Below are 16,697 nucleotides of genomic sequence, written 5' to 3'. Positions count from 1 at the left end.
GAGTTTGGTAGATACAAAGCAGCTTCTTTATTCGACACAACAATGTACAGCAGGCATCATACAGACGGAGACACTTTCCGCAGAAAGGTCTGTTAGTTCAATGTGGGGTCGATATTTATATGCTAAACACAATGGCAATCGCTACTTAAAAAGTTATAAACAATGCGTAGACAATGCTTCCTTTTGAAGCTACATACAAAATATCACACCATCCTTTCCTTTTGACGCCACCATGTCTGGGTTGATATCCACAGTCTATAGGAATGTAAGTTAAGTCTACGATACATTTATTTGGCATTTCCTGTGCTAACATAGAAGACAATTAATATTTATAATGTATGGATAATACTGTCTTCAAAACTACAGAATCAATTCAAACTGCGGCACCCGAGGCATCTGGTATTCACACCTTTTAGGAAGCCCATTGTGGTGGACTCAATCCACAGTCCTTTGTCAAACAGTTAAAATAGAAGTCTGGTGGCCAAAGTCACTTAAGTGTAAACAAATCATCTACTCCAAAAAATTCACTCTAACAGTCCCTCCTCTTGGCCTTCCTGGACAAAAATTAAATTTGTATCAGGAAAGGCCAACCTAGGAGGATCTGCTCAAATAGGGCCACAAATATGCCCTGTTTTGAAATCCCCCCCCCCACAGAGGTCCCAACACACTAGACCACTGTTATGCTAACATAAGGAACGCCAACCGTTCCATACCCAGACCACACTTTGGTAAATCAGATCATTTGGCTGTCCTGCATACAGGCAGAAGCTAAAGAGCAAAGTCGGAGGGATTAGGACAACAAAGAGGTGGTCACTGGAGGCACAGGGGCAGATATGGGATTGCTTCGATTCAGAGGCTGGGCCATGCTCCAGAATTCACCTGTGGATCTGAATGAACACAACATGGTTGTCACAGACTTTATTAAAACAGTTGTAGATGAGTGTAGATGAGATGAGTGTAAATGAGTACCCACATGCTTAAAGCAAACTTCACTTATACCAGTGCCTATGAAGAACATAGTGATCTGTCTCAATGACTATTGTCTAGTATCATTTACCTCCACAGTGATGAAGTGTTTTGAGAGGCTGGTGATGAAACATCTCAACCCCTGCCTGAGAAGTGATTTGAATCTACTCCAATTTGCCTACTGCTGCAAGTCCAGTAGACGTGATTTCATTGGCTCTTCACTCAACCCTGGAACAGCTGGACAACAAAGATGCATACATCAGGATGCTCTTTATTGATTACAGCTCAGTATTCAATGTCATCACTCCCTCAAAACTAATCAATAAACTCCAAGACCTTGGCCTCAATACCTCCTTGTGCAATTGGATCCTGGATTCCCTCATCAGTTTAGATTTGCAACAATATCTTGTCCACAATCTCCATCAGCACAGGTGCACCACAAGCTGTGTGCTTAGCCCCCTGCTCTGCTCGCTTTACACGTTTGACTGTGTGGCTAAACACAGCTCCAATGCCATATTTACATTTGCTGATGACACCATGTTTGTAGGCAAATCAAAGCTGCTGAATAATCAGCATGTAGGAGGGAAGTTGAAAATCTGGCTAAGTCATAACACAACAACAACCTCTTACTTAAAGTTGGCAAGACCAAGGAGCTGATTATTGACCAGGAGGAGGAAATCAGAGGTCCATGAACTAGTCCACGTTGGAGGATCAGAGCTGGAGAGGGCCAGCAACTTTCAATTCCTTGGTGTTATTATTTTGGAGGACCCGTCCTGAGCCGAACACAGAAGTGTAATTACAAAGCCAGCAGGGCAGCACCTCTGCCTTCTTAAGAGTTTGCAAAGATTTGGCATGACAAATAAAATTTGACAAACTTCTATAGATGTGTAGTGGAGAGTATATTGACTAGCTGCATCACAGTCTGGTATGGAAACACCAATGCATTTGAATGAATAATCCGACCAAAAGTAGTGGGTAAGTCCCTTTCCATCACAGGTAAAACCCTCATTGAGCACATCTACATGAAGCATTGTCACTGGAAAGCAGTATCTATCATTAGGGACTCCCACCACTCAGATCATGCTTTCTTCTTGCTGTTGCCATCAGGAGGAATGTACTGGAGCTTCAGGACTCACTCCACCGGGTTCAGGAACATTGGTCACCCCTCAGCCATCAGGCTCTTGAACTAAAAGGGATAACTTGTCCCATCATTGAAATGTTCCTAGAACTTACAGATGCACTCAAGGACTCTTCATCTCATGTGCTTGATATTTATTTATTCATTCATTCATTCATCCATCCATTTATTTATTGATTGATTTATTTGTGCGCTAATTAATTAATTCATTCATTCATTCTTTTTGTGTGTGCACAGTTTCTTGTCTTGCACACTGATTGAATGCTCAAGTTGGTGCGGTCTTTCATTGAGTCTTTTATGGTTATTATTGTATTATGGATTTATTGAGTGTGCTCACAAGAAAATGAATCTCAAGGTTCTATATGGTCACATGTATGTACTTTGATAATAAATTTACTTTACATTTTGAACATTGAGATGCTTGAAATCCAAAGTAACACATACAAAATGCTGGAAGAACTCAGCGGGTCAGGCAGCATCTATGGAGAAGAACAAACAGCAAACGTTTTGGGCTGAAAGGGCAGAAGATAAAGGCTAAAGGGGTGGAAAGCTAAAGAGGGTCCCCTCTTATCCTTTTTCTTGTCCTCTTCTGCCTATCACCTCCCTCTGGTGCCCCTTCTCCTTCCCTTTATCCCATGGTCCACTCTCCCTTTCTATCAGATTGCTTCTTTTTCAGCCCTTTACCTCTTCTACCAGCTTCTCACTTCATCCCCTCTTCCCCCACCCATCTACCTTTCCTCTACACCTGGCTTTACCTACCACCTCACATCCTGTATGTGTTCTGCTCCCCCCACTTTCTTATTCCAGCTTCTTCCCACTTGCTTTCAAGTCTTGATGAAGGGTCTCAACTTGAAACATCAGCTCTTTATTCCTGTCCATAGATGCTATCTGTTCTGCTGAATTCCTCCAGCATTTTGTTAAGAATGGATTAGATGAGACAAAAAGTGAAAGCCTCAGAAACCCACTTTCTGGCCATTCATTTATATAGATCAGGTAAAACCAATGCAAAGTACAACACCAGCTTAGATTGAGCTGTAGACAGAGTGCAGGTCACTTACATTAACCCTTCTGGCAACTGCCTCATTAACCATTTTTCCCAATAAAACACTAACTGCCATGTACAGAATACTGTGTTTAAAAGCCTGCCTCCCAACCCTATGATTTCAACCAAGAAAAAATACAACAAACTCATGGGTACACTATCTCCTACAAATTTACCCCAAGTTACATCTCCTTCTTGTCTTATTGCTGGGTGAGATACTGAAATATGGGACTGATCACCACCACAGAACACCATAAGACCATAAGACCATAAGACAAAGGAGCAGAAGTCAGCCATTTGGCCCGTCGAGTCTGCTCCTCCATTTTATCATGAGCTGATCCATTCTCCCATTTAGTCCCACTCCCCCGCCTTCTCACCATAACCTTTGATGCCCTGGCTACTCAGATATCTATCAATCTCTGCCTTAAATACACCCAATGACTTGGCCTCCACTGCTGCCCGTGGCAACAAATTCCATAGATTCACCACCCTCTGACTAAAAATATAGTCTAAAAGATATAGTCTATAGACTAAAAACCCACCATAGGGTTATTGAGTCAATTGAGAGTCATGGGGTCTGATAACATGGCTGGACAGATTCTGAAGGACTATGCATCCCAGTTACCAGAGGTTCTAACAGACATCTTCAACATCTCTCTGGAGCAGTCCCTTGCCCCTGCAGGCTTCATCTCTGTGCCCAAGAGGGTGACAATAACCTGCCTCAACGACTACCATCCATTGTCACTGACCTCAACAGAAATGAAGTGCTTTGAATAGCTGGTAATGGATCACATTAAATCCCATCTTCCTGCTCCTTGCACCCTTTCCACTTCAGTTGTCACTCAAGTTAGTCCAGTGATGATGCCTTAGCCTCTGCACTCCACTCCATCCTTTCCCACCTGGATGCTGTTTATCAGCAGCTCAGTGTTTAATAATATCCAATTGTCGTCATTGTGGCTCTGCACCTCTCTCTGTAACTGGACCATGGACTTCTTGACCTAAAGGCCACATTCAGCCCATTTTGGCAGAAACGTCACTAGCTCCCTCATGCTGGGCACCAGCACCCCCACCCCCCAGGCTGCGTGTTCAACCTGGTGCTGACACGTGACTGCACTGCTAGACACAGTTCAAATCAAATCTTCAAGTTTGCTGATGACACCACAATGAAGAGACTGTATACAGAGAGGAGGTAAAGTGGCTGGTAGAATGATGCGAGCACAATAACTTGAGGCATATGAAGAGATGATTATGGACTTTAGGACAGTACAGGCTCACTACCCCTCACTGTACATAAACAATTCCATCATGGAGAGAGATTGGAGCACCAAGTTTTTGAGAGTGCACATAACGGACAATTTCATCTGGTTACTCAACACCACCTCTTCGGCAAGAAAGCACGGTAATGTCTCTGCTTCCTGAGGAGATTGATGTGGCTCCTCCATCCCTCTCCCCATTCTAACCAATTTTTACAGGAGCACCGCTGAGTTTCCTGATCAGCTGCATCGCCATCTGGTGTGTGATTTGCAAGGCATCTGACCACAAGTTGCTACAAAAGAGTGCAAGGACTGCTGAGACCATCGTTAGGGTCTCGCTTCAACCCATCAGAGATATTTATCTGGAGCGCTGACCACTCAGGGCCCTTTGCATTTTCAATGATCCTTCCCATCCATCCGACAACCTCTTTGATCTCCTACCATCAGGCAGAGGTTACTTTAGCATTAGGATGCGAACTGTTGGGTGAGAAACAGTTTCTTCCCATAGGCTGTAAGACTACTGAAGTCCCTGCCACCGCCCAGGTCTCATCAAGCATGAAGTGACAGTAGCATTACACTGTTTACATTTTAACTCATCATTAATGCATCTTAGTACTTTATGTGTTATGTCTTTGAGTTATATGTACTGTGTTGTGCACCTAGGTCCAGAGTAACCTAGTTTCATTTGGCAGTACACATGCGGAATGACAATAAACTGAACTTGACCTTGGGTTACAACAGGGTTACAGGCGAGTCTTTGCTGTCCCATTTTAATACTTAACTGTATAAATATCCCATCAATTGCTGTCTCCCTACTCCAATCTCCTGCCTATCACTACTCTGCATTACAAACAAGTTACAGTAGTCAAGTAATCTATGAAACTGCTGAAATGTGGGATGAATCAGGAAGACTGTCACAAGGAGAATGTAAAAACTCCACAGAGGCAGCACCAGAAGTCAGGTTTGAACCTGTGTTTCTGGAGCAGTGAGGAAGGGCCCCACTATCTGGACCACCGTTCTGCCTGCCATGACAACAAGGATAACAACGCTCCACGACAAAAGGCCCACCACAGATGCAGTCCTGCCAAACTCATCCACCACACATAAAAACGAGAAATGAAAAGAAAACTTTGAAGTGTCCATCTTTTGAGAAGGGAGTGTCCATGCAGAGGTCAGCTGAATGTTTTGTTCATGAGCTGGCAGCCAGGATGTTCAGTATCACAAGGGTATGAACTAAGGTTCAACTCTCATTGAATCTTGAATCTGCTTAAAGTGTGGTGCGGCTTTAACTGATGCACCCCACCTATGTGGAGAGTATGAAGGGAAATCTTTTAGGGCCAGGACCAACTCCAGTACAGAGGTCAAGTATGGGGCTGGGGTGCAGTAAGTCCAAGTTTTGAGTGAAGGTTGAGGGGGAGTTGGAGATCCTTTAATGGTGAGTGGAGTGCAGGGTTGTGGGTCGAGGTGCCAGTAGTTGAACTGAAGGACGATGATTGGTTGGATGTGTTGCAAGCAGGATCTGTGAAGTTGGGAGAGCATAAGGTATGCTACCAATGGGATGTGGATTGGGGAATCCCAAAGAGAGATCAACGATTAAATATCTTTCATATCCTTGTCAGAGATTTAGCAGCAACAGAAGACTGGCTTAGGCAAGCTGCATTATATTATGCAACTGTAGGCATCACAGGTGCTGTGAAATTTTGCATTTGCATGAAAGGCCAGTGAAGGTGGAGAGCTACATGAGAAGTATAGGAACAGATCCACATGTGCATTGAAGATCTTTAAATACTGCTGCACAAGCCTGGGATCCTCTGTGAATTAGCGCATCAGTTACACCAAAAGAAGGTGAAGGCATGGCAGTTGTGAAGCATTTTAGAATACTGAGGGACAAAACCTTAATTATATGCAAATATATGAAAAATTATGAAGCATCTTCATTAGAATTCACTCTACCAGAGGGTAAATGAACTAAGCTTATTTGTTCATTGATGCCTCTGTCAGATGCCTATGACAAGGGTGTTGATTTTCAATTTTGTTAAAAATTGAATAAAATGTGTTCAGACCATAAGTAATGTGTGCAGGACATTAACACCTGCAAAACATGTATCAAGAACCTACAAAGAATGCACGATGGTCTAAACCATGAGGCCTTGCGGCCTTCCATTGGTCAGGGTTGACCATAGATATTTTATCCCAGTTGCCCATGTGATAAGCAAGCTGCTACGCGGACCAGATATGAAGAGCAAGCTGTTGCCCATATAGCAGGTTCTCCCTTTCCATGCGACTGATGGATGCAAAGGAATGGCTGAGTTCGATGCAGTTTGGCATCAGTTGTCACTGTAGCTGCCAGTCAGCGATGAACGCAATGTAGGACTGCCTTAGTGACTGCAGCTCTGAATTTTTCCTCAGGGTTTACTCCTGAAGCCTTCTCCCATGAATGGAGTTAGTTCAAAGTCAGAGGTTTCCTCCTCCGAGATGAGCAGCCAAACATGGCTGACGAGCCTGAAGTGCCTAGGTTTAAAGCACCAGTAACTTGCCTTTGCCCCTTCTCCTGTCAGTAGAAACAGTTCCACTGGGCTTAGTAGTTAAGCCACACGTGAAGGTCAGGAACTGGACTTGGTTGTCAGAGGCTATTTGAGACACAGGCCATTGGGTGCATTTAATAGGTTGTGGGAGCTTATCTCCACTATCACCCTACAGAACCAGGGCTGCACTTATCATTGGGTTACTGACATCTTCTCATTCTTTCCTCTGAAGCAAAAGCCTTACAATTGAGATGAAAAGGACCACAGTGCTAGTGACACCCAATAGAAGATGTTACATTATTCACAAATTTAAAATAAATCTTCAGTTATTTGATACAGCTGACATTTGAAGTTCTTTCACTGAAGCTTCAGGCAAGGGTTTGTCCTCTCTGATGTGTTATGAAATTTGCCCTTTGCCATTTAAAAAAAAATAAAGATAAGCAAGTCTACCTTTTAGAAATGCAGTGAAGCATAATTCACACATTTATATAACTACCAAGATATTGCTCAAGGGAGAACAAATAAATGGCTTTGTTGTTTAGCACATTAGTCCGCTGTGAGATGTAACTGTACTGCAGTTGTTCTGACTTTAATGAGTACTATCAGTCACACAAAAGATGAAGATACTGCATTATATCTAAGAAGGACAGAAATATCCAAACCCAACTTTTCAAGTCCAACAAAACATTGAGGTGTTGGTCATTGAGTTGCTGGTAATTTGGATTGTTAGACCAACAACAGAAATCTCTACAGCTCAGCTCACTTAGCAGATGAAAAGTAAGAGGATTATACATAATGCATGTCACAATATCTCTGGGTTATATATTATGATTTAAAGTTGTCATCAGCTTACCAAAATTGAACATTGCATATTTTGAAGAAGTTATTAAATATATTAAAGGGATAGTGGTTCTCCTTTGAAGGATTGTATTTTCTCCTGCTCTCCTTTCTCTCTTTTTTCCGTTCCTCATTCTAGTTCCCCTCTCATCCCTTCTCTTCTCCTCACCTGCCTATCACCTTCTGGTGTCCCTCTTCCTTCCATTTCTTCCATGGTCTACTCTCTTCTCCTATGAGATTCTTTCTTCTTCAACCCTTTAACCTCCCCCACTATTCATTTTCTAGCTTCACACTTCATACCATGCCCCGCTCACCCACCTTCCCCCTCACCTGGTCTCGGTTATCACCTGCCATCTTGTCCTCTTCCCCCGCCCGCCCCCTCTTATTCTGACTTCTTCCTCCTTTCTTTCCGGTCATGATGAAGAGCCTCGGCCCCATAGATGCAGTCTGACTTGCTGAGTTCCTCCAGTATTTTGTCTGTGTTGCTCAAAATGTTCAGTAAATTGGTTTTCAGGCAAATGCTAGACTAAAGCAGTCCTGTACACATACAAATAAACTCCGTCCTTAAAGTCAACAGCATCAACTATTGATACATGACTGAAGATCCAGGAAACATTATAAATCTAGAATGTGAGGATAAAAATTTCATTGGGGGAAGAGGGTGGAGTGAAATGAAGATACTACCAATTGCATGTAGGGGTCCAGAACAATGGTTTTCACTCATGGGAGAACATTACATCTTTCAAGCAGCTGAAAGGAGAAGCATATTGTCATTTCAAATGTTCCATGTTGTATTTAAATATAATGGGTGCACTACACACTCCAAATGACATCTCATGGAACTAAATGATCTGAAGTCTCCTTGCCATCAAATTAGGTTTGAAGTGGCTCACAATTGCTAGACTAGTAGTAGGGACAATTATTTTGCACCTAGTACCAAAGTAATTTAAAACACATCAGTTTGAGGCTGGAGATTTTGCGGTGGCAGAGTAGAGATACATCTCAACCAAAGGAGGTGTAAGGCATTCCTTTATGCTACCCTGCAAGTCACCCTTGGGCAAGGTGTAGCAGCAGCTTATCCCCCTCAATCAGGGTCAAGTGAAGCCACGGCGGCAGGTGGTGGATGGTGGTATGAGCAGCTGGTCCTGGTAATGTGACCACTGATGCCAGGCAGGCAATCTCTGAAGAGTATTGATAATGGTGGAAGTCACCCGTCTTGTGAAAACACTGCCCAGAAGAAGGCAAAGGCACACCACTTCTGTCGACAAATATGCCAAGAACAATCATGGTCATGGAAAAACAATTATCGCCCACGTCGTAACAAATGAATGCACAAATGAGATTTTAAACCCAAGGAGTCCAGATGGGAAACACTTTCCGACTAGGTGTGCCCTAAATCATGCATGATTGAGTTTCTTGCAACAGGCCTTTTGTCCACTCAGTGGTGAACCACTGTACAGATGGTGGCAAGTGGAGTTAAGTCACTAACGGGTCAATAAATCAATCTGTCCTATTTGAAACTATTAATCGTGATTGAATCCCGATTCATCCCCGCAGAAAACAAAACTGGAAGAACGAAGGGATATATTTCCCCTTTTTGAAATTAGTAATGTCTGTGATGAGGCAATACCATTGAACAGAAGACTATGTGACTAGAATGTGTGTTTATCTACTGCAGAGATTTGAACTGAACACAACTTAACAGATGGTAGTGTACTCCCTGCAGAACAATCCTAAGCTGGTTGCTTCTAGTGCCTGATATTGCAGTGTTCATTTTGGAACCAGATTGCTGCAGCATTGCTTGTGGTTTCAATATGCTTTGCCACAAACACCTAGCTGTGCTTCAATTACTACAAGACGGTCATTAATAAAAAATAAAACCACTTACCTCAAATACTCTGTAATGCAGGGAGCATTTGTGGAGAGAAATGAGGTTAAATTTAGGCCGATGACTTTGTACAAGGCATGTAATATGCTGGAGATATAGGAGGTCATTATTTCTTTCACAGTGATTCTTCCCTTGGGACTGAGGATGACTTGCTGCCACTCCTGTGGACCCTGAATTGACGGTGTCAGTGTTTGTGTGTAGATTCCACCATGAACAGGGCAGAGGGTGTCTGGAAGATGTGTCATTTGGGTGGTGGTGCCCTCTTATTTATTCTGTACTCCTGAAGCACAAACGTCAGGCTCTCATTGTCATCTCAAATGCTCTGCTCTAGCTTCAGGGCCAGGGATTCCCAGGAGCCAGATCAGAAATGTTAAGAAAGGCTTGGAATATTTTCCTTTGTCTGCCTGCTAATTTTGTCCTGTGTCTGAGTTGAGAATAGAGAGCCAATTGTTGGGCTTGTGAATCGCATACTCAAACCGAAAGAACCGACAGAGTGCCACTGAAGCATCAATACTGGAGATTTTGTCCTGTGAGAGAATGCTAAAATTGGTCCATCTAGCATACTGTACTGATGAGATATCTCTGATGATTTTAGATGCCTGATAACGTAGTCCAAATTTTCGGTGACCAGTGGTGTGCTTCAGGGGTCTATTCTGGGACCCTTTCTCTTCGGGATTTTTATTAATGACCTGAATGAGGAAGCGGAGGGATGGGTTATTAAGTTTACTGATGAGACGAAGGTTGGGGGTGTTGTGAATAGTGTAGAGGGCTGTCAGAGGTTGCAGCGGGCCAGTGATAGGTTGCAAAACTGGGCTGAGAAGTGGCAAATGGAGTTCAACCCAGATAAGTGTGAAGTGGTTCATTTTGGTAGGTCAAATATGATGGTAGAATATGGTATTAATGGTAAGACTCTTGGCAGTGTGGAGGATCAGAGGGATCTTGGGGTCTGAGTTCATAGGACGCTCAAAGCAGCTGCACAGGTTGACTCTGTGGTTAAGAAGGCATACAATAAATTGGCCTTCGTCAATTGTGGAATTAAATTTAGGAGCCGAGAGGTAATGTTGCAGCTATATTGGACCCTGGTCAGACCCCACTTGGAGTATTATGCTCAGTTCTGGTCACCTCACTGCAGGAAGGATGTGGAAACCATAGAAAGGGTGCAGAGAAGACTTACAAGGATGTTGCCTGGATTGGGGAGCATACCTTATGAGAATAGGTTGAGTGAACTCGGCCTTTTCTCCTTGGAGCAACAGAGGATGAGAGGTGACCTGACAAAGGTGTATAAGATGATGAGAGGCATTGATCATGTGGATAGTCAGAGGCTTTTTCCCAGGGCTGAAGTGGCTGCCACAAGAGGGCACAGGTTTAAGGTGCTTGGAAGTAGGTACAGAGGAGATATCGGGGGTAAGTTTTTTTACGCAGAGAGTGGTGAGTGTGTGGAATGGGCTGCCAGCAACGGTGATGGAGGCAGATATGATAGGGTCTTTTAAGAGACTTTTGGATAGGTACATGGAGCTTAGTAAAATAGAGGGCTATGGGTAACCCTAGTAATTTCTAAGGTAGGGACATGTTCGGCACAACTTTGTGGACCGAAGGGCCTGTACTGTGCTGTAGGTTTTCTATGTTTCTATGAGAAGAGCAGAGATTACTACTGCCCAGTAGATCTTGAGGTCTGTATTGAATCTGATTTAATTATATCCATACATTGTTCATTGCTCAACCAAAGGCTGTGCTCTATCCAAAGGGTCCAGAACAGACCCTGTCTCAGTGCAACACACATCAAAGTTGCTGGTGAACGCAGCAGGCCAGGCAGCATCTCTAGGAAGAGGTACAGTCGACGTTTCAGGCCAAGACCCTAGACCTAGAGATGCTGCCTGGCCTGGTGCGTTCACCAGCAATTTTGATGTTGTTGCTTGAATTTCCAGCATCTGCAAATTTCCTCATGTTTGCTGTCTCAGTGCAGACCATTTTCCAAAAAAAGGCTGAATGATTGCCCAAACACTTTTCCTCCAGTCATCCTCATTGCAATGTTTCACCCTTCCTTCTAATAAGCTTCATACCGTAGTGGAACTAATCACCTAGACTCATGCGGAAACTTTTCAAGGTGCATTGCAGGTTATCCCACCTTCAGAAGTCAAACAGCACTAAGCATTTGGATGCCAAGCTCTGTGTCATTAACTGCATGCCCATTGCAATTTCAAACTGTTCACCTGTTAACCACGTATAATAATTGTGACAAATGAATGTTCCCTTGATACTTCCACTTATTAAAATCTTAAGTCAAGACCCATTAGCAAGGATGACAAGATCAGAGAAATAGTCACATGGTGCAGAAACATTTTTCAAATGGTTATAATATTAAACTAAAAGCGAATATACTTAAAAGGAACTGAAAAGAATCTTCATTAACCCGAGGAAGATATGTGATCAATGGATTGCCTTTGGAATGCTTTGATTAAAATGTGCTTTCATTTAATGAAAGAGGATTTCTGGAGCTTGCCTGTTTTATATACTTTATTGTTAAATCTCAGACTTTGAGAATTGGCTTTGCAAATGTTACTTGCTCTAGTGAAAAGTTATCATACCATAAGACCATAAGTCCATAAGACAAAGGAGCAGAAGTTGGCCATTCGGCCCACCAAGTCTGCTCCGCCATTTTATCATGAGCTGATCCATTCTCCCAATTAGTCCCACTCCCCTGCCTTTTCACCATAACCTTTGATGCCCTGGCTACTCAGATACCTATCAATCTCTGCCTTAAATAGACCCAATGACTTGGCCTCCACTGCTGCCCATGGCAACAAATTCCATAGGTTCACCACCCTGAATCTTACGTACCTGAAATCTTACCTCTCATTATTTCTCTCTGTAGATGCTACATGAGCTCCTGAGTGTCTCTAGCATTTTCTGTTTTTAATAATAATGAAAACACAAATGCAGGGAGAAACTCAGCAGGTATGGTAACATCAGTGAAAAGAGAAACAGATAATGATCCAGTCAAAGATTATCATAGTTTTCATTTTACTGTTTTTATTTAACATTTTTATATAGGAAGCAAAATTAATTTTCGAAATGTAACTTGTTTTCTTCTTGGTCTCACCTCACACCCCTATGATCCCACTGAAATCCATAGGCTTCTGGATTTGGTCTGACACAGCAAAGGATCCCAGAGGTAATTTTCCATTGTTAAGAGACAGCAGGTAGAGCTCACAGCTCCTGCAATCTGGGTTTAATCCTTGTCTCTAATACTCTCTGTGTGGAGTTTGTAAATTCTCTCTGTGACCATGTTGGTTTCCTCCCAACATTCCAAAAACATGAAGGTTGGTCGGTTAATTGGCTACTTCTGATTGCCCCAGATGTGTAGGTTGGTGGAAAGAAATGGATCCATCAGGCATATGAAGCATGGATTTAGCAAAGGCAGATCCTGTTTGACAAACATACTGGGGTTCTTTGAGGATATAATGAGCGCAGTGGATAGAGGGGAACAAATGGACGTTATTTACTTGGATTTCCAGAAGACGTTTGATAAGGTGCCAACTAAAAGTCTTATCCATAAGATAAGGATGCATAGAGTTATGTGTGATATATTAGCATGGATAGAGGATTGTTTAACTAATAGAAAGCAGAGGGTTGGGATTCATGGGTGTTTCTCTGGTTGGCAATGAGTGGTGAGCGGTGTGTCACAGGGGTCGGTGCTGGGCCCACAACTGTTCACGACATACATTAATGATCTGGAAGAGTGGGCTAAGTGTAGTGTATCTAAGTTTGCTGATGATACTAAATTGAGTGGAAAAGCAAATTGTGCAGAAGATACGGAGAGGCTGCAGAGAGATACAGATAGGTTAAGTGAGTGGGCAAGGGTCTGGCAGATGGAATACACTGGTAAATGCAAGGCCATCCACTTTGGAAGGAAAAATTAAAGAGCTGATTATCATTTAAATGGTTTTAAAAAAATTGCAGCATACTGCTGTGCAGAGGGACTTGGGAGTGTTTGTGCATGAATCACGAAAGGATGGATTGCAGGCGCAGAAGGTTATCGAGAAGGCAAATGGAATGTTGGCCTTCATTGCTAGAGGGATTGAACTTAAAAGCAGGGAGCTTATGCTGCAACTGTACAGGGTACTGGTGAGGCAGCACCTGGAGTACTACGTGCAGTTCTGGTTTCCTTATTTGAGGAAGGATATACTGGCTTTGGAGGTGATGCAGAGGAGGTTCACTGGGTTGATTCCAGAGATGAGGGGGTTAGACTGTGATGAGAGATTGATTCGCCTGGCACTGTACTCACTGGATTTCAGGAGAATGAGAGAAGATCTTATGGAAACATATAAAATTATGAAAGGGAGAGATAAGATAGAGGAAGGAACATTGTTTCCATTGGTAGGTGCGACTAGAACTAGGGGACAGAGCCTCAAGATTCAGGGGAGTAGATTTAGGATGGAGATGAGGAGGAACTGCTTTTCCAAAGAATGGTGAAACTGTGGAATTCTCTGTCCAATAAAGCAGTGGAGGCTACCTCAGCAAATATACTTAAGACAAGGTCGGATAGATTTTTGCAGAGTAGGGGAATTAAGGGTTATGGGGAAAAGGCAGGTAGGTGGAGAAGAGTCCATGGCCAGATCAGCCATGATCTTATTGAATGGTGGATCAGGCTCGACAGGTCATATGGCCTATTCCTTCTCTTAATTCTTATGTTCTTAACGTCTGGGGAAGATGATAGGAATGAGGTAAGAATAAAATGGAATAAGTGTAAAATTTGTGCAAATGGGTGCCTCATATTTGTTTGGGCTCAATGTGCCAAAAAGCCTGTATGATTCTAACTCTAAATCCAGAAAAGCTAGAGTCTATCATTGAATTTCATATGGAATCCAGTGAACTACAGAGCTGACCTTCTGAAACTATCAGCAAATCCAATACATTGTTTGGCAGTGCATATTTGGACGTTCCAAACTTTTGACTGTTTCTCCATGCTATACGCTGGTAGTACTGAATAGATCTGCCAACAATGCCCAATAAGATCCAGCTCATTGTGGAAGCTGGAGGATATGCTGGCTGAATGTTTTAAAATTCAACCCATTTTAATGCATATTTTCTCATCTGCGGCCTCCTGTGGTTCCTTTAAAATAAACACGGTCGTCAGTTGCAAAGCATCAAGCGGGCGTTCAGCTCCCTATTGGTTATTGAAAGAGCTTATCTCCTATTTCATATGTTGGTTCCGAAAGCCCTTCCAGGAGTTCACGTCGATGTTGTGTGAGCTAAATTCTTAGTGCAGAAAGATAGCACTTACCCTGCCTTCCATACTGGGCACCAGTTTACACTGGTTTCACTTATAAAATTAGGACTGCATCAAGAAATGATAACCTTTTGTTCAAATACTTTCACCAAATAGATCCACTACATATTGAAGAAAATATTGAAGACATATTTCTGCAGGAACATAAAATTCATATTTACATTTAGCATTATTATAGCTTGAAGTAGGTGAAATTTAAAAATATTTCCCTAAAGATAGGTTGGACTGCAGCTGGCACAATTATAGAGACAGATCCTTTAGCCCAGCATAACCATAAGAACCATAAAGTTCAGAGTTAAAAGTAAATTTATAATCAAAGTACATACATATCACCATATACAACCCTAAAATTCTTTTTATTGCAGGCATACTCAATAAATATGTCAGGGCGCTGGAGCAGGGATCCAATCGCAGACCCAGTACTGTGCACACTGTGATATTAATTGAGTAACAAATCCCGAGGTGCAAACGAAGTCGGTGTCAAAGTTCAAGCAGAGATCAAAACCAGAATCAGGAAACAGGAGTCAATAGTCAGACAGAGAGAGTACAGATACAAATGCTGGAAAGGCTCCGGAAAATTCACCAGCACAATCTAACAACAAATGGGTGAAAACACAGGACTGAAATACACAGCAATAAACAGAGAGGCAGATGATAGGTGGAGCACAATGAGACACAGGTGGCAGCAATACGGGTAATAATGAGAAACAGGTGAGAGACGGAGTACTCAGTAATACAGGGGCCGGAGTAGGGCAGGAGTGGGGACAGGAGCACATGGCAATACAAAACCAAAGACTGACAGCTAGGGGGAAACACACAAAAAGAAAGAGTTCAACTGGAGGTACTGAAAAAATACGATAACCATAATAGAATCAATGAAAATACCACACCAACAAGGTGGACAATCAGTGAGCAAGAGTCTACGGATTGTGCAAATGCAAAAAGAAAGAAAAGAAATGATAATAGTAATAAAAATACTAGCAATAAATATTGAGAGTATGAGATAAAGAGTCCCTGAAAGTGAATACATAAGTTGTGGGAACAGTTCAGTTATGGGGCAAGTGAAATTGAGTGAAGTTATCCCCCTCTGATTCAAGAGCCTGATGGTAGAAGGGTAATATCTGTTCTTGAGCCTGGTGGTGTGAGTCCTGATGTTTCTATACCTTCTTTCTGATACAACAGTTAGAAAAGAGCATACCTTGGCCAGTGGGGGTTGATTAAGATGGACGCTGCTTGCCTACAACAGTGTTCTGTGCGGATGTGCTCAATGGTGGGGAGGGCTTTGCTTGTGATGGACTGGGTCATATCCACGACTTTTTGTGGAATGTCCATTCAAGGACATTTTTGTTTCCATACCAGGCTGTGATGCAGCCGGTCAATATACTCATCATTACATATTAAAATTGCTGGCCCACTCTACATCTGATCCCCTGATGAGGACTGGCTCATGGACCTCTGGTTTCCTCCTCCTGAGGTCAATAATCAGCTTCTTCGTCTTGCTGACATTAAGTATGAGGTGGTTGCCGTGACAACACTCAGCCAGATTTGCAATATCACTCCTATATGCTGATTCATCACCAATTTTGATTCGACCTACAACAGTAGTATCGTCAATGAACTTAAATATGGCATTGGAATTATAAGTGTAAAGCAAGTAGAGCAGGGAGCTAAGCATACAGCCTTGTGGTGCACCTGTGCTGATGGGATAGAAAGTATATAGCTATGCTAATCCTGTTCACCAGCTCCTGCGCCTTGGTC

The sequence above is a fragment of the Mobula hypostoma genome, chromosome 16, assembly GCF_963921235.1.
Source record: "Mobula hypostoma chromosome 16, sMobHyp1.1, whole genome shotgun sequence".
Classification (NCBI taxonomy): Eukaryota; Metazoa; Chordata; class Chondrichthyes; order Myliobatiformes; family Myliobatidae; genus Mobula; species Mobula hypostoma.
Note: the sequence above shows the minus strand (reverse complement) of the source record.